Source organism: Pseudophryne corroboree, unplaced genomic scaffold, assembly GCF_028390025.1.
Source record: "Pseudophryne corroboree isolate aPseCor3 unplaced genomic scaffold, aPseCor3.hap2 scaffold_367, whole genome shotgun sequence".
NCBI lineage: Eukaryota > Metazoa > Chordata > Amphibia > Anura > Myobatrachidae > Pseudophryne > Pseudophryne corroboree.
This window is the reverse complement of record NW_026970019.1, coordinates 582893-606005: the sequence shown is the minus strand read 5'-3', so window position 1 is coordinate 606005 and position 23113 is coordinate 582893.

Below are 23113 nucleotides of genomic sequence, written 5' to 3'. Positions count from 1 at the left end.
GCAAAAGAGAGATATTGGCAAGGAAAAACTGTCTTGTACCTTTGCATTTTTCTCCCAAACGAAGGACACTAGAAAGAAAATTTGAAAGCCTCCTGTTAGGCCATCATCTACACGGCATAGCCCTGAATTTTCCAATGCGCAGCTCTTTGCAAAAGAGAGATATTGGCAAGGATAAGCTGTCTTGTACCTTTGCATTTTTCTCCCAAACGAAGGACACTAGAAAGAAAATTTTAAAGCCTCCTGTTAGGCCATCATCTACACGGCATAGCCCTGAATTTTCCAATGCACAGCTCTTTGCAAAAGAGAGATATTGGCAAGGAAAAGCTGTCTTGTACCTTTGCATTTTTCTCCCAAACGAAGGACACTAGAACATTTTTTGTAAAGCCTCCTGTTAGGCCATCATCTACACGGCATAGCCCTGAATTTTCCAATGCGCAGCTCTTTGCAAAAGAGAGATATTGGCAAGGAAAAGCTGTCTTGTACCTTTGCATTTTTCTCCCAAACGAAGGACACTAGAAAGAAAATTTTAAAGCCTCCTGTTAGGCCATCATCTACACGGCATAGCCCTGAATTTTCCAATGCGCAGCTCTTTGCAAAAGAGAGATATTGGCAAGGAAAAACTGTCTTGTACCATTGGATTTTTCTCCCAAACGAAGGACACTAGAATGAAAATTTTAAAGCCTCCTGTTAGTGCTTCATCTACATGGTATAGCCCTGAATTTTCCAATGCGTAGCTCTTTGCAAAAGAGAGATATTGGCAATGAAAAGCTGTCTTGTACCTTTGCATTTTTCTCCCAAACGAAGGACACTAGAAAGAAAATTTTAAAGCCTCCTGTTAGGCCATCATCTACACGGCATAGCCCTGAATTTTCCAATGCGCAGCTCTTTGCAAAAGAGAGATATTGGCAAGGAAAAGCTGTCTTGTACCTTTGCATTTTTCTCCCAAACGAAGGACACTAGAAAGAAAATTTTAAAGCCTCCTGTTAGGCCATCATCTACACGGCATAGCCCTGAATTTTCCAATGCGCAGCTCTTTGCAAAAGAGAGATATTGGCAAGGAAAAGCTGTCTTGTACCTTTGCATTTTTCTCCCAAACGAAGGACACTAGAAAGAAAATTTTAAAGCCTCCTGTTAGGCCATCATCTACACGGCATAGCCCTGAATTTTCCAATGCGCAGCTCTTTGCAAAAGAGAGATATTGGCAAGGAAAAACTGTCTTGTACCTTTGCATTTTTTCCAAACGAAGGACACTAGAAAGAAAATTTTAAAGCCTCCTGTTAGGCCATCATCTACACGGCATAGCCCTGAATTTTCCAATGCGCAGCTCTTTGCAAAAGAGAGATATTGGCAAGGAAAAGCTGTCATGTACCTTTGCATTTTTCTCCCAAACGAAGGACACTAGAAAGAAAATTTTAAAGCCTCCTGTTAGGCCATCATCTACACGGCATAGCCCTGAATTTTCCAATGCGCAGCTCTTTGCAAAAGAGAGATATTGGCAAGGAAAAGCTGTCTTGTACCTTTGCATTTTTCTCCCAAACGAAGGAAACTAGAAAGAAAATTTTAAAGCCTCCTGTTAGGCCATCATCTACACGGCATAGCCCTGAATTTTCCAATGCGCAGCTCTTTGTAAAAGAGAGATATTGGCAAGGAAAAACTGTCTTGTACCATTGGATTTTTCTCCCAAACGAAGGACACTAGAATGAAAATTTTAAAGCCTCCTGTTAGTGCTTCATCTACATGGTATAGCCCTGAATTTTCCAATGCGTAGCTCTTTGCAAAAGAGAGATATTGGCAATGAAAAGCTGTCTTGTACCTTTGCATTTTTCTCCCAAACGAAGGACACTAGAAAGAAAATTTTAAAGCCTCCTGTTAGGCCATCATCTACACGGCATAGCCCTGAATTTTCCAATGCGCAGCTCTTTGCAAAAGAGATATTGGCAAGGAAAAGCTGTCTTGTACCTTTGCATTTTTCTCCCAAACGAAGGACACTAGAAAGAAAATTTTAAAGCCTCCTGTTAGGCCATCATCTACACGGCATAGCCCTGAATTTTCCAATGCGCAGCTCTTTGCAAAAGAGAGATATTGGCAAGGAAAAGTTGTCTTGTACCTTTGCATTTTTCTCCCAAAAGAAGGACACTAGAAAGAAATTTTAAAACCTCCTGTTAGGCCATCATCTACACGGCATAGCCCTGAATTTTCCAATGCGCAGCTCTTTGCAAAAGAGAGATATTGGCAAGGAAAAGCTGTCTTGTACCATTGGATTTTTCTCCCAAACGAAGGACACTAGAATGAAAATTTTAAAGCCTCCTGTTAGTGCTTCATCTACACGGTATAGCCCTGAATTTTCCAATGCGTAGCTCTTTGCAAAAGAGAGATATTGGCAAGGAAAAGCTGTCTTGTACCTTTGCATTTTTCTCCCAAACGAAGGACACTAGAAAGAAAATTTTAAAGCCTCCTGTTAGGCCATCATCTACACGGCATAGCCCTGAATTTTCCAATGCGCAGCTCTTTGCAAAAGAGAGATATTGGCAAGGAAAAGCTGTCTTGTACCTTTGCATTTTTCTCCCAAACGAAGGACACTAGAAAGAAAATTTTAAAGCCTCCAGTTAGGCCATCATCTACACGGCATAGCCCTGAATTTTCCAATGCGCAGCTCTTTGCAAAAGAGAGATATTGGCAAGGAAAAGCTGTCTTGTACCTTTGCATTTTTCTCCCAAACGAAGGACACTACAAAGAAAATTTTAAAGCCTCCTGTTAGGCCATCATCTACACGGCATAGCCCTGAATTTTCCAATGCGCAGCTTTGTGCAAAAGAGAGATATTGGCAAGGAAAAGCTGTCTTGTACCAATGGATTTTTCTCCCAAACGAAGGACACTAGAATGAAAATTTTAAAGCCTCCTGTTAGTGCTTCATCTACACGGTATAGCCCTGAATTTTCCAATGCGTAGCTCTTTGCAAAAGAGAGATATTGGCAAGGAAATGCTGTCTTGTACCTTTGCATTTTTCTCCCAAACGAAGGACACTAGAAATAAAATTTTAAAGCCTCCTGTTAGGCCATCATCTACACGGCATAGCCCTGAATTTTCCAATGCGCAGCTCTTTGCAAAAGAGAGATATTGGCAAGGAAAAGCTGTCTTGTACCTTTGCATTTTTCTCCCAAACGAAGGACACTAGAAAGAAAATTTTAAAGCCTCCTGTTAGGCCATCATCTACACGGCATAGCCCTGAATTTTCCAATGCGCAGCTCTTTGCAAAAGAGAGATATTGGCAAGGAAATGCTGTCTTGTACCTTTGCATTTTTCTCCCAAACGAAGGACACTAGAAAGAAAATTTTAAAGCCTCCTGTTAGGCCATCATCTACACGGCATAGCCCTGAATTTTCCAATGCGCAGCTCTTTGCAAAAGAGAGATATTGGCAAGGAAAAGCTGTCTTGTACCTTTGCATTTTTCTCCCAAACGAAGGACACTAGAAAGAAAATTTTAAAGCCTCCTGTTAGGCCATCATCTACACGGCATAGCCCTGAATTTTCCAATGCGCAGCTCTTTGCAAAAGAGAGATATTGGCAAGGAAAAGCTGTCTTGTACCTTTGCATTTTTCTCCCAAACGAAGGACACTAGAAAGAAAATTTTAAAGCCTCCAGTTAGGCCATCATCTACACGGCATATCCCTGAATTTTCCAATGCGCAGCTCTTTGCAAAAGAGAGATATTGGCAAGGAAAAGCTGTCTTGTACCTTTGCATTTTTCTCCCAAACGAAGGACACTAGAAAGAAAATTTTAAAGCCTCCTGTTAGGCCATCATCTACAGGGCATAGCCCTGAATTTTCCAATGCGCAGCTCTTTGCAAAAGAGAGATATTGGCAAGGAAAAGCTGTCTTGTACCTTTACATTTTTCTCCCAAACGAAGGACACTAGAATGAAAATTTTAAAGCCTCCTGTTAGTGCTTCATCTACACGGTATAGCCCTGAATTTTCCAATGCGCAGCTCTTTGCAAAAGAGAGATATTGGCAAGGAAAAGCTGTCTTGTACCTTTGCATTTTTCTCCCAAACGAAGGACACTAGAAAGAAAATTTTAAAGCCTCCTGTTAGGCCATCATCTACACGGCATAGCCCTGAATTTTCCAATGCGCAGCTCTTTGCAAAAGAGAGATATTGGCAAGGAAAAACTGTCTTGTACCTTTGCATTTTTCTCCCAAACGAAGGACACTAGAAAGAAAATTTTAAAGCCTCCTGTTAGGCCATCATCTACACGGCATAGCCCTGAATTTTCCAATGCACAGCTCTTTGCAAAAGAGAGATATTGGCAAGGAAAAGCTGTCTTGTACCTTTGCATTTTTCTCCCAAACGAAGGACACTAGAAAGAAAATTTTAAAGCCTCCTGTTAGGCCATCATCTACACGGCATAGCCCTGAATTTTCCAATGCGCAGCTCTTTGCAAAAGAGAGATATTGGCAAGGAAAAACTGTCTTGTACCATTGGATTTTTCTCCCAAACGAAGGACACTAGAATGAAAATTTTAAAGCCTCCTGTTAGTGCTTCATCTACATGGTATAGCCCTGAATTTTCCAATGCGTAGCTCTTTGCAAAAGAGAGATATTGGCAATGAAAAGCTGTCTTGTACCTTTGCATTTTTCTCCCAAACGAAGGACACTAGAAAGAAAATTTTAAAGCCTCCTGTTAGGCCATCATCTACACGGCATAGCCCTGAATTTTCCAATGCGCAGCTCTTTGCAAAAGAGAGATATTGGCAAGGAAAAGCTGTCTTGTACCTTTGCATTTTTCTCCCAAACGAAGGACACTAGAAAGAAAATTTTAAAGCCTCCTGTTAGGCCATCATCTACACGGCATAGCCCTGAATTTTCCAATGCGCAGCTCTTTGCAAAAGAGAGATATTGGCAAGGAAAAGCTGTCTTGTACCTTTGCATTTTTCTCCCAAACGAAGGACACTAGAAAGAAAATTTTAAAGCCTCCTGTTAGGCCATCATCTACACGGCATAGCCCTGAATTTTCCAATGCGCAGCTCTTTGCAAAAGAGAGATATTGGCAAGGAAAAACTGTCTTGTACCTTTGCATTTTTTCCAAACGAAGGACACTAGAAAGAAAATTTTAAAGCCTCCTGTTAGGCCATCATCTACACGGCATAGCCCTGAATTTTCCAATGCGCAGCTCTTTGCAAAAGAGAGATATTGGCAAGGAAAAGCTGTCATGTACCTTTGCATTTTTCTCCCAAACGAAGGACACTAGAAAGAAAATTTTAAAGCCTCCTGTTAGGCCATCATCTACACGGCATAGCCCTGAATTTTCCAATGCGCAGCTCTTTGCAAAAGAGAGATATTGGCAAGGAAAAGCTGTCTTGTACCTTTGCATTTTTCTCCCAAACGAAGGAAACTAGAAAGAAAATTTTAAAGCCTCCTGTTAGGCCATCATCTACACGGCATAGCCCTGAATTTTCCAATGCGCAGCTCTTTGTAAAAGAGAGATATTGGCAAGGAAAAACTGTCTTGTACCATTGGATTTTTCTCCCAAACGAAGGACACTAGAATGAAAATTTTAAAGCCTCCTGTTAGTGCTTCATCTACATGGTATAGCCCTGAATTTTCCAATGCGTAGCTCTTTGCAAAAGAGAGATATTGGCAATGAAAAGCTGTCTTGTACCTTTGCATTTTTCTCCCAAACGAAGGACACTAGAAAGAAAATTTTAAAGCCTCCTGTTAGGCCATCATCTACACGGCATAGCCCTGAATTTTCCAATGCGCAGCTCTTTGCAAAAGAGATATTGGCAAGGAAAAGCTGTCTTGTACCTTTGCATTTTTCTCCCAAACGAAGGACACTAGAAAGAAAATTTTAAAGCCTCCTGTTAGGCCATCATCTACACGGCATAGCCCTGAATTTTCCAATGCGCAGCTCTTTGCAAAAGAGAGATATTGGCAAGGAAAAGTTGTCTTGTACCTTTGCATTTTTCTCCCAAAAGAAGGACACTAGAAAGAAATTTTAAAACCTCCTGTTAGGCCATCATCTACACGGCATAGCCCTGAATTTTCCAATGCGATGCTCTTTGCAAAAGAGAGATATTGGCAAGGAAAAGCTGTCTTGTACCATTGGATTTTTCTCCCAAACGAAGGACACTAGAATGAAAATTTTAAAGCCTCCTGTTAGTGCTTCATCTACACGGTATAGCCCTGAATTTTCCAATGCGTAGCTCTTTGCAAAAGAGAGATATTGGCAAGGAAAAGCTGTCTTGTACCTTTGCATTTTTCTCCCAAACGAAGGACACTAGAAAGAAAATTTTAAAGCCTCCTGTTAGGCCATCATCTACACGGCATAGCCCTGAATTTTCCAATGCGCAGCTCTTTGCAAAAGAGAGATATTGGCAAGGAAAAGCTGTCTTGTACCTTTGCATTTTTCTCCCAAACGAAGGACACTAGAAAGAAAATTTTAAAGCCTCCAGTTAGGCCATCATCTACACGGCATAGCCCTGAATTTTCCAATGCGCAGCTCTTTGCAAAAGAGAGATATTGGCAAGGAAAAGCTGTCTTGTACCTTTGCATTTTTCTCCCAAACGAAGGACACTACAAAGAAAATTTTAAAGCCTCCTGTTAGGCCATCATCTACACGGCATAGCCCTGAATTTTCCAATGCGCAGCTTTGTGCAAAAGAGAGATATTGGCAAGGAAAAGCTGTCTTGTACCAATGGATTTTTCTCCCAAACGAAGGACACTAGAATGAAAATTTTAAAGCCTCCTGTTAGTGCTTCATCTACACGGTATAGCCCTGAATTTTCCAATGCGTAGCTCTTTGCAAAAGAGAGATATTGGCAAGGAAATGCTGTCTTGTACCTTTGCATTTTTCTCCCAAACGAAGGACACTAGAAATAAAATTTTAAAGCCTCCTGTTAGGCCATCATCTACACGGCATAGCCCTGAATTTTCCAATGCGCAGCTCTTTGCAAAAGAGAGATATTGGCAAGGAAAAGCTGTCTTGTACCTTTGCATTTTTCTCCCAAACGAAGGACACTAGAAAGAAAATTTTAAAGCCTCCTGTTAGGCCATCATCTACACGGCATAGCCCTGAATTTTCCAATGCGCAGCTCTTTGCAAAAGAGAGATATTGGCAAGGAAATGCTGTCTTGTACCTTTGCATTTTTCTCCCAAACGAAGGACACTAGAAAGAAAATTTTAAAGCCTCCTGTTAGGCCATCATCTACACGGCATAGCCCTGAATTTTCCAATGCGCAGCTCTTTGCAAAAGAGAGATATTGGCAAGGAAAAGCTGTCTTGTACCTTTGCATTTTTCTCCCAAACGAAGGACACTAGAAAGAAAATTTTAAAGCCTCCTGTTAGGCCATCATCTACACGGCATAGCCCTGAATTTTCCAATGCGCAGCTCTTTGCAAAAGAGAGATATTGGCAAGGAAAAGCTGTCTTGTACCTTTGCATTTTTCTCCCAAACGAAGGACACTAGAAAGAAAATTTTAAAGCCTCCAGTTAGGCCATCATCTACACGGCATATCCCTGAATTTTCCAATGCGCAGCTCTTTGCAAAAGAGAGATATTGGCAAGGAAAAGCTGTCTTGTACCTTTGCATTTTTCTCCCAAACGAAGGACACTAGAAAGAAAATTTTAAAGCCTCCTGTTAGGCCATCATCTACACGGCATAGCCCTGAATTTTCCAATGCGCAGCTCTTTGCAAAAGAGAGATATTGGCAAGGAAAAGCTGTCTTGTACCTTTGCATTTTTCTCCCAAACGAAGGACACTAGAAAGAAAATTTTAAAGCCTCCTGTTAGGCCATCATCTACAGGGCATAGCCCTGAATTTTCCAATGCGCAGCTCTTTGCAAAAGAGAGATATTGGCAAGGAAAAGCTGTCTTGTACCTTTACATTTTTCTCCCAAACGAAGGACACTAGAATGAAAATTTTAAAGCCTCCTGTTAGTGCTTCATCTACACGGTATAGCCCTGAATTTTCCAATGCGCAGCTCTTTGCAAAAGAGAGATATTGGCAAGGAAAAGCTGTCTTGTACCTTTGCATTTTTCTCCCAAACGAAGGACACTAGAAAGAAAATTTTAAAGCCTCCTGTTAGGCCATCATCTACACGGCATAGCCCTGAATTTTCCAATGCGCAGCTCTTTGCAAAAGAGAGATATTGGCAAGGAAAAACTGTCTTGTACCTTTGCATTTTTCTCCCAAACGAAGGACACTAGAAAGAAAATTTTAAAGCCTCCTGTTAGGCCATCATCTACACGGCATAGCCCTGAATTTTCCAATGCACAGCTCTTTGCAAAAGAGAGATATTGGCAAGGAAAAGCTGTCTTGTACCTTTGCATTTTTCTCCCAAACGAAGGACACTAGAACATTTTTTTTAAAGCCTCCTGTTAGGCCATCATCTACACGGCATAGCCCTGAATTTTCCAATGCGCAGCTCTTTGCAAAAGAGAGATATTGGCAAGGAAAAGCTGTCTTGTACCTTTGCATTTTTCTCCCAAACGAAGGACACTAGAAAGAAAATTTTAAAGCCTCCTGTTAGGCCATCATCTACACGGCATAGCCCTGAATTTTCCAATGCGCAGCTCTTTGCAAAAGAGAGATATTGGCAAGGAAAAGCTGTCTTGTACCTTTGCATTTTTCTCCCAAACGAAGGACACTAGAAAGAAAATTTTAAAGCCTCCTGTTAGGCCATCATCTACACGGCATAGCCCTGAATTTTCCAATGCGCAGCTCTTTGCAAAAGAGAGATATTGGCAAGGAAAAGCTGTCTTGTACCTTTGCATTTTTCTCCCAAACGAAGGAAACTAGAAAGAAAATTTTAAAGCCTCCTGTTAGGCCATCATCTACACGGCATAGCCCTGAATTTTCCAATGCGCAGCTCTTTGTAAAAGAGAGATATTGGCAAGGAAAAACTGTCTTGTACCATTGGATTTTTCTCCCAAACGAAGGACACTAGAATGAAAATTTTAAAGCCTCCTGTTAGTGCTTCATCTACATGGTATAGCCCTGAATTTTCCAATGCGTAGCTCTTTGCAAAAGAGAGATATTGGCAATGAAAAGCTGTCTTGTACCTTTGCATTTTTCTCCCAAACGAAGGACACTAGAAAGAAAATTTTAAAGCCTCCTGTTAGGCCATCATCTACACGGCATAGCCCTGAATTTTCCAATGCGCAGCTCTTTGCAAAAGAGAGATATTGGCAAGGAAAAGCTGTCTTGTACCTTTGCATTTTTCTCCCAAACGAAGGACACTAGAAAGAAAATTTTAAAGCCTCCTGTTAGGCCATCATCTACACGGCATAGCCCTGAATTTTCCAATGCGCAGCTCTTTGCAAAAGAGAGATATTGGCAAGGAAAAGCTGTCTTGTACCTTTGCATTTTTCTCCCAAACGAAGGACACTAGAAAGAAAATTTTAAAGCCTCCTGTTAGGCCATCATCTACACGGCATAGCCTTGAATTTTCCAATGCGCAGCTCTTTGCAAAAGAGAGATATTGGCAAGGAAAAGCTGTCTTGTACCTTTGCATTTTTCTCCCAAACGAAGGACACTAGAAAGAAAATTTTAAAGCCTCCTGTTAGGCCATCATCTACACGGCATAGCCCTGAATTTTCCAATGCGCAGCTCTTTGCAAAAGAGAGATATTGGCAAGGAAAAGCTGTCATGTACCTTTGCATTTTTCTCCCAAACGAAGGACACTAGAAAGAAAATTTTAAAGCCTCCTGTTAGGCCATCATCTACACGGCATAGCCCATAATTTTCCAATGCGCAGCTCTTTGCAAAAGAGAGATATTGGCAAGGAAAAGCTGTCTTGTACCTTTGCATTTTTCTCCCAAACGAAGGACACTAGAAAGAAAATTTTAAAGCCTCCTGTTAGGCCATCATCTACACGGCATAGCCCTGAATTTTCCAATGCGCAGCTCTTTGCAAAAGAGAGATATTGGCAAGGAAAAGCTGTCTTGTACCTTTGCATTTTTCTCCCAAACGAAGGACACTAGAAATTTTTTTTTAAAGCCTCCTGTTAGGCCATCATCTACACGGCATAGCCCTGAATTTTCCAATGCGCAGCTCTTTGCAAAAGAGAGATATTGGCAAGGATAAGCTGTCTAGTACCTTTGCATTTTTCTCCCAAACGAAGGACACTAGAAATAAAATTGTAAAGCCTCCTGTTAGGCCATCATCTACACGGCATAGCCCTGAATTTTCCAATGCGCAGCTCTTTGCAAAAGAGAGATATTGGCAAGGAAAAGCTGTCTTGTACCTTTGCGTTTTTCTCCCAAACGAAGGACACTAGAAAGAAAATTTTAAAGCCTCCTGTTAGGCCATCATCTACACGGCATAGCCCTGAATTTTCCAATGCGCAGCTCTTTGCAAAAGAGAGATATTGGCAAGGAAAAGCTGTCTTGTACCTTTGCATTTTTCTCCCAAACGAAGGACACTAGAAAGAAAATTTTAAAGCCTCCTGTTAGGCCATCATCTACACGGCATAGCCCTGAATTTTCCAATGCGCAGCTCTTTGCAAAAGAGAGATATTGGCAAGGAAAAGCTGTCTTGTACCTTTGCATTTTTCTCCCAAACGAAGGACACTAGAATTTTTTTTTAAAGCCTCCTGTTAGGCCATCATCTACACGGCATAGCCCTGAATTTTCCAATGCGCAGCTCTTTGCAAAAGAGAGATATTGGCAAGGATAAGCTGTCTTGTACCTTTGCATTTTTCTCCCAAACGAAGGACACTAGAAAGAAAATTTTAAAGCCTCCTGTTAGGCCATCATCTACACGGCATAGCCCTGAATTTTCCAATGCGCAGCTCTTTGCAAAAGAGAGATATTGGCAAGGAAAAACTGTCTTGTACCTTTGCATTTTTCTCCCAAACGAAGGACACTAGAAAGAAAAATTTAAAGCCTCCTGTTAGGCCATCATCTACACGGCATAGCCCTGAATTTTCCAATGCGCAGCTCTTTGCAAAAGAGAGATATTGGCAAGGAAAAGCTGTCTTGTACCTTTGCATTTTTCTCCCAAACGAAGGACACTAGAAAGAAAATTTTAAAGCCTCCTGTTAGGCCATCATCTACACGGCATAGCCCTGAATTTTCCAATGCGCAGCTCTTTGCAAAAGAGAGATATTGGCAAGGAAAAACTGTCTTGTACCTTTGCATTTTTCTCCCAAACGAAGGACACTAGAAAGAAAATTTTAAAGCCTCCTGTTAGGCCATCATCTACACGGCATAGCCCTGAATTTTCCAATGCACAGCTCTCTGCAAAAGAGAGATATTGGCAAGGAAAAGCTGTCTTGTACCTTTGCATTTTTCTCCCAAACGAAGGACACTAGAACATTTTTTTTTAAAGCCTCCTGTTAGGCCATCATCTACACGGCATAGCCCTGAATTTTCCAATGCGCAGCTCTTTGCAAAAGAGAGATATTGGCAAGGAAAAGCTGTCTTGTACCTTTGCATTTTTCTCCCAAACGAAGGACACTAGAAAGAAAATTTTAAAGCCTCCTGTTAGGCCATCATCTACACGGCATAGCCCTGAATTTTCCAATGCGCAGCTCTTTGCAAAAGAGAGATATTGGCAAGGAAAAGCTGTCTTGTACCTTTGCATTTTTCTCCCAAACGAAGGACACTAGAAAGAAAATTTTAAAGCCTCCTGTTAGGCCATCATCTACACGGCATAGCCCTGAATTTTCCAATGCGCAGCTCTTTGCAAAAGAGAGATATTGGCAAGGAAAAGCTGTCTTGTACCTTTGCATTTTTCTCCCAAACGAAGGACACTAGAAAGAAAATTTTAAAGCCTCCTGTTAGGCCATCATCTACACGGCATAGCCCTGAATTTTCCAATGCGCAGCTCTTTGCAAAAGAGAGATATTGGCAAGGAAAAGCTGTCTTGTACCTTTGCATTTTTCTCCCAAACGAAGGACACTAGAAAGAAAATTTTAAAGCCTCCTGTTAGGCCATCATCTACACGGCATAGCCCTGAATTTTCCAATGCGCAGCTCTTTGCAAAAGAGAGATATTAGCAAGGAAAAACTGTCTTGTACCTTTGCATTTTTCTCCCAAACGAAGGACACTAGAAAGAAAATTTTAAAGCCTCCTGTTAGGCCATCATCTACACGGCATAGCCCTGAATTTTCCAATGCTCAGCTCTTTGCAAAAGAGAGATATTGGCAAGGATAAGCTGTCTTGTACCTTTGCATTTTTCTCCCAAACGAAGGACACTAGAAAGAAAATTTTAAAGCCTCCTGTTAGGCCATCATCTACACGGCATAGCCCTGAATTTTCCAATGCACAGCTCTTTGCAAAAGAGAGATATTGGCAAGGAAAAGCTGTCTTGTACCTTTGCATTTTTCTCCCAAACGAAGGACACTAGAACATTTTTTTTAAAGCCTCCTGTTAGGCCATCATCTACACGGCATAGCCCTGAATTTTCCAATGCGCAGCTCTTTGCAAAAGAGAGATATTGGCAAGGAAAAGCTGTCTTGTACCTTTGCATTTTTCTCCCAAACGAAGGACACTAGAAAGAAAATTTTAAAGCCTCCTGTTAGGCCATCATCTACACGGCATAGCCCTGAATTTTCCAATGCGCAGCTCTTTGCAAAAGAGAGATATTGGCAAGGAAAAGCTGTCTTGTACCTTTGCATTTTTCTCCCAAACGAAGGACACTAGAAAGAAAATTTTAAAGCCTCCTGTTAGGCCATCATCTACACGGCATAGCCCTGAATTTTCCAATGCGCAGCTCTTTGCAAAAGAGAGATATTGGCAAGGAAAAGCTGTCATGTACCTTTGCATTTTTCTCCCAAACGAAGGACACTAGAAAGAAAATTTTAAAGCCTCCTGTTAGGCCATCATCTACACGGCATAGCCCATAATTTTCCAATGCGCAGCTCTTTGCAAAAGAGAGATATTGGCAAGGAAAAGCTGTCTTGTACCTTTGCATTTTTCTCCCAAACGAAGGACACTAGAAAGAAAATTTTAAAGCCTCCTGTTAGGCCATCATCTACACGGCATAGCCCTGAATTTTCCAATGCGCAGCTCTTTGCAAAAGAGAGATATTGGCAAGGAAAAGCTGTCTTGTACCTTTGCATTTTTCTCCCAAACGAAGGACACTAGAAAATTTTTTTTAAAGCCTCCTGTTAGGCCATCATCTACACGGCATAGCCCTGAATTTTCCAATGCGCAGCTCTTTGCAAAAGAGAGATATTGGCAAGGATAAGCTGTCTTGTACCTTTGCATTTTTCTCCCAAACGAAGGACACTAGAAAGAAAATTTTAAAGCCTCCTGTTAGGCCATCATCTACACGGCATAGCCCTGAATTTTCCAATGCGCAGCTCTTTGCAAAAGAGAGATATTGGCAAGGAAAAGCTGTCTTGTACCTTTGCATTTTTCTCCCAAACGCAGGACACTAGAAAGAAAATTTTAAAGCCTCCTGTTAGGCCATCATCTACACGGCATAGCCCTGAATTTTCCAATGCGCAGCTCTTTGCAAAAGAGAGATATTGGCAAGGATAAGCTGTCTTGTACCTTTGCATTTTTCTCCCAAACGAAGGACACTAGAAAGAAAATTTTAAAGCCTCCTGTTAGGCCATCATCTACACGGCATAGCCCTGAATTTTCCAATGCGCAGCTCTTTGCAAAAGAGAGATATTGGCAAGGATAAGCTGTCTTGTACCTTTGCATTTTTCTCCCAAACGAAGGACACTAGAAATAAAATTGTAAAGCCTCCTGTTAGGCCATCATCTACACGGCATAGCCCTGAATTTTCCAATGCGCAGCTCTTTGCAAAAGAGCGATATTGGCAAGGAAAAGCTGTCTTGTACCTTTGCGTTTTTCTCCCAAACGAAGGACACTAGAAAGAAAATTTTAAAGCCTCCTGTTAGGCCATCATCTACACGGCATAGCCCTGAATTTTCCAATGCGCAGCTCTTTGCAAAAGAGAGATATTGGCAAGGAAAAGCTGTCTTGTACCTTTGCATTTTTCTCCCAAACGAAGGACACTAGAAAGAAAATTTTAAAGCCTCCTGTTAGGCCATCATCTACACGGCATAGCCCTGAATTTTCCAATGCGCAGCTCTTTGCAAAAGAGAGATATTGGCAAGGAAAAGCTGTCTTGTACCTTTGCATTTTTCTCCCAAACGAAGGACACTAGAATTTTTTTTTAAAGCCTCCTGTTAGGCCATCATCTACACGGCATAGCCCTGAATTTTCCAATGCGCAGCTCTTTGCAAAAGAGAGATATTGGCAAGGATAAGCTGTCTTGTACCTTTGCATTTTTCTCCCAAACGAAGGACACTAGAAAGAAAATTTTAAAGCCTCCTGTTAGGCCATCATCTACACGGCATAGCCCTGAATTTTCCAATGCGCAGCTCTTTGCAAAAGAGAGATATTGGCAAGGAAAAACTGTCTTGTACCTTTGCATTTTTCTCCCAAACGAAGGACACTAGAAAGAAAAATTTAAAGCCTCCTGTTAGGCCATCATCTACACGGCATAGCCCTGAATTTTCCAATGCGCAGCTCTTTGCAAAAGAGAGATATTGGCAAGGAAAAGCTGTCTTGTACCTTTGCATTTTTCTCCCAAACGAAGGACACTAGAAAGAAAATTTTAAAGCCTCCTGTTAGGCCATCATCTACACGGCATAGCCCTGAATTTTCCAATGCGCAGCTCTTTGCAAAAGAGAGATATTGGCAAGGAAAAACTGTCTTGTACCTTTGCATTTTTCTCCCAAACGAAGGACACTAGAAAGAAAATTTTAAAGCCTCCTGTTAGGCCATCATCTACACGGCATAGCCCTGAATTTTCCAATGCACAGCTCTCTGCAAAAGAGAGATATTGGCAAGGAAAAGCTGTCTTGTACCTTTGCATTTTTCTCCCAAACGAAGGACACTAGAACATTTTTTTTTAAAGCCTCCTGTTAGGCCATCATCTACACGGCATAGCCCTGAATTTTCCAATGCGCAGCTCTTTGCAAAAGAGAGATATTGGCAAGGAAAAGCTGTCTTGTACCTTTGCATTTTTCTCCCAAACGAAGGACACTAGAAAGAAAATTTTAAAGCCTCCTGTTAGGCCATCATCTACACGGCATAGCCCTGAATTTTCCAATGCGCAGCTCTTTGCAAAAGAGAGATATTGGCAAGGAAAAGCTGTCTTGTACCTTTGCATTTTTCTCCCAAACGAAGGAAACTAGAAAGAAAATTTTAAAGCCTCCTGTTAGGCCATCATCTACACGGCATAGCCCTGAATTTTCCAATGCGCAGCTCTTTGTAAAAGAGAGATATTGGCAAGGAAAAACTGTCTTGTACCATTGGATTTTTCTCCCAAACGAAGGACACTAGAATGAAAATTTTAAAGCCTCCTGTTAGTGCTTCATCTACATGGTATAGCCCTGAATTTTCCAATGCGTAGCTCTTTGCAAAAGAGAGATATTGGCAATGAAAAGCTGTCTTGTACCTTTGCATTTTTCTCCCAAACGAAGGACACTAGAAAGAAAATTTTAAAGCCTCCTGTTAGGCCATCATCTACACGGCATAGCCCTGAATTTTCCAATGCGCAGCTCTTTGCAAAAGATAGATATTGGCAAGGAAAAGCTGTCTTGTACCTTTGCATTTTTCTCCCAAACGAAGGACACTAGAAAGAAAATTTTAAAGCCTCCTGTTAGGCCATCATCTACACGGCATAGCCCTGAATTTTCCAATGCGCAGCTCTTTGCAAAAGAGAGATATTGGCAAGGAAAAGCTGTCTTGTACCTTTGCATTTTTCTCCCAAACGAAGGACACTAGAAAGAAAATTTTAAAGCCTCCTGTTAGGCCATCATCTACACGGCATAGCCCTGAATTTTCCAATGCGCAGCTCTTTGCAAAAGAGAGATATTGGCAAGGAAAAGCTGTCTTGTACCTTTGCATTTTTCTCCCAAACGAAGGACACTAGAAAGAAAATTTTAAAGCCTCCTGTTAGGCCATCATCTACACGGCATAGCCCTGAATTTTCCAATGCGCAGCTCTTTGCAAAAGAGAGATATTAGCAAGGAAAAACTGTCTTGTACCTTTGCATTTTTCTCCCAAACGAAGGACACTAGAAAGAAAATTTTAAAGCCTCCTGTTAGGCCATCATCTACACGGCATAGCCCTGAATTTTCCAATGCTCAGCTCTTTGCAAAAGAGAGATATTGGCAAGGATAAGCTGTCTTGTACCTTTGCATTTTTCTCCCAAACGAAGGACACTAGAAAGAAAATTTTAAAGCCTCCTGTTAGGCCATCATCTACACGGCATAGCCCTGAATTTTCCAATGCGCAGCTCTTTGCAAAAGAGAGATATTGGCAAGGAAAAGCTGTCTTGTACCTTTGCATTTTTCTCCCAAACGAAGGACACTAGAAAGAAAATTTTAAAGCCTCCTGTTAGGCCATCATCTACACGGCATAGCCCTGAATTTTCCAATGCGCAGCTCTTTGCAAAAGAGAGATATTGGCAAGGAAAAGCTGTCTTGTACCTTTGCATTTTTCTCCCAAACGAAGGACACTAGAAAGAAAATTTTAAAGCCTCCTGTTAGGCCATCATCTACACGGCATAGCCCTGAATTTTCCAATGCGCAGCTCTTTGCAAAAGAGAGATATTGGCAAGGAAAAGCTGTCATGTACCTTTGCATTTTTCTCCCAAACGAAGGACACTAGAAAGAAAATTTTAAAGCCTCCTGTTAGGCCATCATCTACACGGCATAGCCCATAATTTTCCAATGCGCAGCTCTTTGCAAAAGAGAGATATTGGCAAGGAAAAGCTGTCTTGTACCTTTGCATTTTTCTCCCAAACGAAGGACACTAGAAAGAAAATTTTAAAGCCTCCTGTTAGGCCATCATCTACACGGCATAGCCCTGAATTTTCCAATGCGCAGCTCTTTGCAAAAGAGAGATATTGGCAAGGAAAAGCTGTCTTGTACCTTTGCATTTTTCTCCCAAACGAAGGACACTAGAAATTTTTTTTTAAAGCCTCCTGTTAGGCCATCATCTACACGGCATAGCCCTGAATTTTCCAATGCGCAGCTCTTTGCAAAAGAGAGATATTGGCAAGGATAAGCTGTCTTGTACCTTTGCATTTTTCTCCCAAACGAAGGACACTAGAAAGAAAATTTTAAAGCCTCCTGTTAGGCCATCATCTACACGGCATAGCCCTGAATTTTCCAATGCGCAGCTCTTTGCAAAAGAGAGATATTGGCAAGGAAAAGCTGTCTTGTACCTTTGCATTTTTCTCCCAAACGCAGGACACTAGAAAGAAAATTTTAAAGCCTCCTGTTAGGCCATCATCTACACGGCATAGCCCTGAATTTTCCAATGCGCAGCTCTTTGCAAAAGAGAGATATTGGCAAGGATAAGCTGTCTTGTACCTTTGCATTTTTCTCCCAAACGAAGGACACTAGAAAGAAAATTTTAAAGCCTCCTGTTAGGCCATCATCTACACGGCATAGCCCTGAATTTTCCAATGCGCAGCTCTTTGCAAAAGAGAGATATTGGCAAGGATAAGCTGTCTTGTACCTTTGCATTTTTCTCCCAAACGAAGGACACTAGAAATAAAATTGTAAAGCCTCCTGTTAGGCCATCATCTACACGGCATAGCCCTGAATTTTCCAATGCGCAGCTCTTTGCAAAAGAGCGATATTGGCAAGGAAAAGCTGTCTTGTACCTTTGCGTTTTTCTCCCAAACGAAGGACACTAGAAAGAAAATTTTAAAGCCTCCTGTTAGGCCATCATCTACACGGCATAGCCCTGAATTTTCCAATGCGCAGCTCTTTGCAAAAGAGAGATATTGGCAAGGAAAAGCTGTCTTGTACCTTTGCATTTTTCTCCCAAACGAAGGACACTAGAAAGAAAATTTTAAAGCCTCCTGTTAGGCCATCATCTACACGGCATAGCCCTGAATTTTCCAATGCGCAGCTCTTTGCAAAAGAGAGATATTGGCAAGGAAAAGCTGTCTTGTACCTTTGCATTTTTCTCCCAAACGAAGGACACTAGAATTTTTTTTTTAAAGCCTCCTGTTAGGCCATCATCTACACGGCATAGCCCTGAATTTTCCAATGCGCAGCTCTTTGCAAAAGAGAGATATTGGCAAGGATAAGCTGTCTTGTACCTTTGCATTTTTCTCCCAAACGAAGGACACTAGAAAGAAAATTTTAAAGCCTCCTGTTAGGCCATCATCTACACGGCATAGCCCTGAATTTTCCAATGCGCAGCTCTTTGCAAAAGAGAGATATTGGCAAGGAAAAGCTGTCTTGTACCTTTGCATTTTTCTCCCAAACGAAGGACACTAGAAAGAAAATTTTAAAGCCTCCTGTTAGGCCATCATCTACACGGCATAGCCCTGAATTTTCCAATGCGCAGCTCTTTGCAAAAGAGAGATATTGGCAAGGAAAAACTGTCTTGTACCTTTGCATTTTTCTCCCAAACGAAGGACACTAGAAAGAAAATTTTAAAGCCTCCTGTTAGGCCATCATCTACACGGCATAGCCCTGAATTTTCCAATGCGCAGCTCTTTGCAAAAGAGAGATATTGGCAAGGAAAAGCTGTCATGTACCTTTGCATTTTTCTCCCAAACGAAGGACACTAGAAAGAAAATTTTAAAGCCTCCTGTTAGGCCATCATCTACACGGCATAGCCCATAATTTTCCAATGCGCAGCGCTTTGCAAAAGAGAGATATTGGCAAGGAAAAGCTGTCTTGTACCTTTGCATTTTTCTCCCAAACGAAGGACACTAGAAAGAAAATTTTAAAGCCTCCTGTTAGGCCATCATCTACACGGCATAGCCCTGAATTTTCCAATGCGCAGCTCTTTGCAAAAGAGAGATATTGGCAAGGAAAAGCTGTCTTGTACCTTTGCATTTTTCTCCCAAACGAAGGACACTAGAAAAATTTTTTTAAAGCCTCCTGTTAGGCCATCATCTACACGGCATAGCCCTGAATTTTCCAAAGCGCAGCTCTTTGCAAAAGAGAGATATTGGCAAGGATAAGCTGTCTTGTACCTTTGCATTTTTCTCCCAAACGAAGGACACTAGAAAGAAAATTTTAAAGCCTCCTGTTAGGCCATCATCTACACGGCATAGCCCTGAATTTTCCAATGCGCAGCTCTTTGCAAAAGAGAGATATTGGCAAGGAAAAGCTGTCTTGTACCTTTGCATTTTTCTCCCAAACGAAGGACACTAGAAAGAAAATTTTAAAGCCTCCTGTTAGGCCATCATCTACACGGCATAGCCCTGAATTTTCGAATGCGCAGCTCTTTGCAAAAGAGAGATATTGGCAAGGAAAAACTGTCTTGTACCTTTGCATTTTTCTCCCAAACGAAGGACACTAGAAAGAAAATTTTAAAGCCTCCTGTTAGGCCATCATCTACACGGCATAGCCCTGAATTTTCCAATGCACAGCTCTTTGCAAAAGAGAGATATTGGCAAGGAAAAGCTGTCTTGTACCTTTGCATTTTTCTCCCAAACGAAGGACACTAGAACATTTTTTTTAAAGCCTCCTGTTAGGCCATCATCTACACGGCATAGCCCTGAATTTTCCAATGCGCAGCTCTTTGCAAAAGAGAGATATTGGCAAGGAAAAGCTGTCTTGTACCTTTGCATTTTTCTCCCAAACGAAGGACACTAGAAAGAAAATTTTAAAGCCTCCTGTTAGGCCATCATCTACACGGCATAGCCCTGAATTTTCCAATGCGCAGCTCTTTGCAAAAGAGAGATATTGGCAAGGAAAAGCTGTCTTGTACCTTTGCATTTTTCTCCCAAACGAAGGACACTAGAAAGAAAATTTTAAAGCCTCCTGTTAGGCCATCATCTACACGGCATAGCCCTGAATTTTCCAATGCGCAGCTCTTTGCAAAAGAGAGATATTGGCAAGGAAAAGCTGTCTTGTACCTTTGCATTTTTCTCCCAAACGAAGGACACTAGAAAGAAAATTTTAAAGCCTCCTGTTAGGCCATCATCTACACGGCATAGCCCTGAATTTTCCAATGCGCAGCTCTTTGCAAAAGAGAGATATTGGCAAGGAAAAGCTGTCTTGTACCTTTGCATTTTTCTCCCAAACGAAGGACACTAGAAAGAAAATTTTAAAGCCTCCTGTTAGGCCATCATCTACACGGCATAGCCCTGAATTTTCCAATGCGCAGCTCTTTGCAAAAGAGAGATATTGGCAAGGAAAAGCTGTCTTGTACCTACATGTGCAGCAGAGTACAGCAATGGAAGCATGCTGAGCACATAACCCAGAGGTAGGCAGATTGAAACTATCCTCTGCTATATGCATTTGTTTTTGTTAATTAAAGTATTCCAAAACTGGGATTGATATGTTGGCTCTTTTATTTTTACTTACAGTACAATAACTTTTACCATTTTAATTTGTTTTAATAGTATATTGACAGTATTGTTTTCTTTCAAAAATCCACTTAATTTTCTTTACCCTATTATTAAAATGGTAATTGACAAAAACAAACTACATTGTCACCAGAAGAGCAATACAAAATGTACAAGTGATATATTAAAATCATATTTCCAGCTTGAATTTCAATGATGCATTGGGGCAACGATTTTGTGAGAAACATTTTCACCCTTAAATAAAGATTTTCTTAATTCCTTACCTGTGTGCTAATTAGATATCACCTTGTTTTCACATTAAACAGACTTCCACATGAGAAAGCAGCAAGGATGCAGTGGCGTTAATGTTTCCTGGTGTCAACCTGTATTATTTCAGTAGACATTGAAATGAGGATGCATCTTGCTGCCTTTCCAATGAAGCAAGTTTAATTTAGTAATAGGTTAAAAACCATCCTTACAAAGGGGTTAATCAGAGACTTGGCTTTGTGGACACTTTTCAGAGAACAAATTTGTTAGCATAAAAATAAAGCCAGAAAATTAAGAGCTGTTTAATCACTGAATTGGATTTTTTTTGCCAGCATATTTCTTTTTCTCTGCAACCCACTGCTAAATTGTGCTTCCTAGCTGTTTTTATAAAATCACTGAATCAAATCTAACTCTGATTACATCAGAGAAGGCCAGGTACCCTACACCAGTACAGGGGGATTTGAAATTTTGACTTGTCTACTTAAAGATCACCAAAATCTGATAACAAGGTCAATTACGTCCCTGGGTGGGATTGAACCACCAACCTTTTGGTTAATAGCCGTGCACACTAACTGATTGCGCCACAGAGACACTTTGCGAAAGTCCTTACTGACAAAGGCTAATAAGCATTCATCTAAAACGTTTCCTAGAAAAACTTTAAAAAGTCAATAATCTGGAGAGTTTTTGTAAGATGTTTCTTCCATCAACCAACGAAGAAACACATTGGTACTTTCCCATGATGAGTGAGTGCTTCAGGATCTCTTGCACTTACATGTGCAGCAGAGTACAGCAATGGAAGCATGCTGGGCCCATAACCCAGCGGTAGGCAGATTGAAACTATCCTCTGCTATATGCATTTTTTTTGTTAATTAAAGTAATCCAAAACTGGGATTGATATTTTGGCTCTTTTATTTTTACTTAAAGTACAATAACTTTTACCATTTTAATTTGTTTTAATAGTATATTGACAGTATTGTTTTCTTTTAAAAATCCACTTAATTTTCTTTACCCTATTATTAAAATGGTAATTGACAAAAACAAACTACATTGTCACCAGAAGAGCAATACAAAATGTACAAGTGATATATTAAAATCATCTTTCCAGCTTGAATTTCAATGATGCATTGGGGCAACGATTTTGTGAGAAACATCTTCACCCTTAAATAAAGATTTTCTTAATTCCTTACCTGTGTGCTAATTAGATATCACCTTGTTTTCACATTAAACAGACTTCCACATGAGAAAGCAGCAAGGATGCATTGGCGTTAATGTTTCCTGGTGTCAACCTGTATTATTTCAGTAGACATTGAAATGAGGATGCATCTTGCTGCCTTTCCAATGAAGCAAGTTTAATTTAGTAATAGGTGAAAAACCATCCTTACAAAGGTGTTCATCAGAGACTTGGCTTTGTGGACACTTTTCAGAGAACAAATTTGTTAGCATAAAAATAAAGCCAGAAAATGAAGAGCTGTTTAATCACTCAATTGGATTTTTTTGCCAGCATATTTCTTTTTCTCTGCAACCCACTGCTAAATTGTGCTTCCTAGCTGTTTTTATAAAATCACTGAATCAAATCTAACTCTGATTACATCAGAGAAGGCAAGGTACCCTACACCATAAGAGGGGATTTGAAATTTTGACTTGTCTACTTAAAGATCACCAAAATCTGATAACAAGGTCAATTACGTCCCTGGGTGGGATTGAACCACCAACCTTTTGGTTAGTAGCCGGACACACTAACCGATTGCGCCACAGAGACACTTTGCAAAAAGTACATACTGACAAAGACTAATAAGCATTCATCTAAAATGTTTCCTAGAAAAACTTTAAAAAGTCAATAATCTGGAGAGTTTTTGTAAGATGTTTCTTCCATCCACCAACGAAGAAACACATTGGTACTTTCCCATGATGAGTGAGTGCTTCAGGATCTCTTGCACTTACATGTGCAGCAGAGTACTGCAATGGAAGCATGCTGGGCCCATAACCCAGAGGTAGGCAGATTAAAACTATCCTCTGCTATATGCATTTTTTTTGTTAATTAAAGTAATCCAAAACTGGGATTGATATTTTTGCTCTTTTATTTTTCATTAAAGTACAATAACTTTTACCATTTTAATTTGTTTTAATAGTATATTGAAAGTATTGTTTTCTTTTAAAAATCCACTTAATTTTCTTTACCCTATTATTAAAATGGTAATTGACAAAAACAAACTACATTGTCAGCAGAAGAGCAATACAAAATGTACAAGTGATATATTAAAATCATCTTTCCAGCTTGAATTTCAATGATGCATTGGGGCAACGATTTTGTGAGAAACATTTTCACCCTTAAATAAAGATTTTCTTAATTCCTTACCTGTGTGCTAATTAGATATCACCTTGTTTTCACATTAAATAGACTTTTACATGAGAAAGCAGCAAGGATGCAGTGGCGTTAATGTTTCCTGGTGTCAACCTGTATTATTTCAGTAGACATTGAAATGAGGATGCATCTTGCTGCCTTTCCAATGAAGCAAGTTTAATTTAGTAATAGGTGAAAAACCATCCTTACAA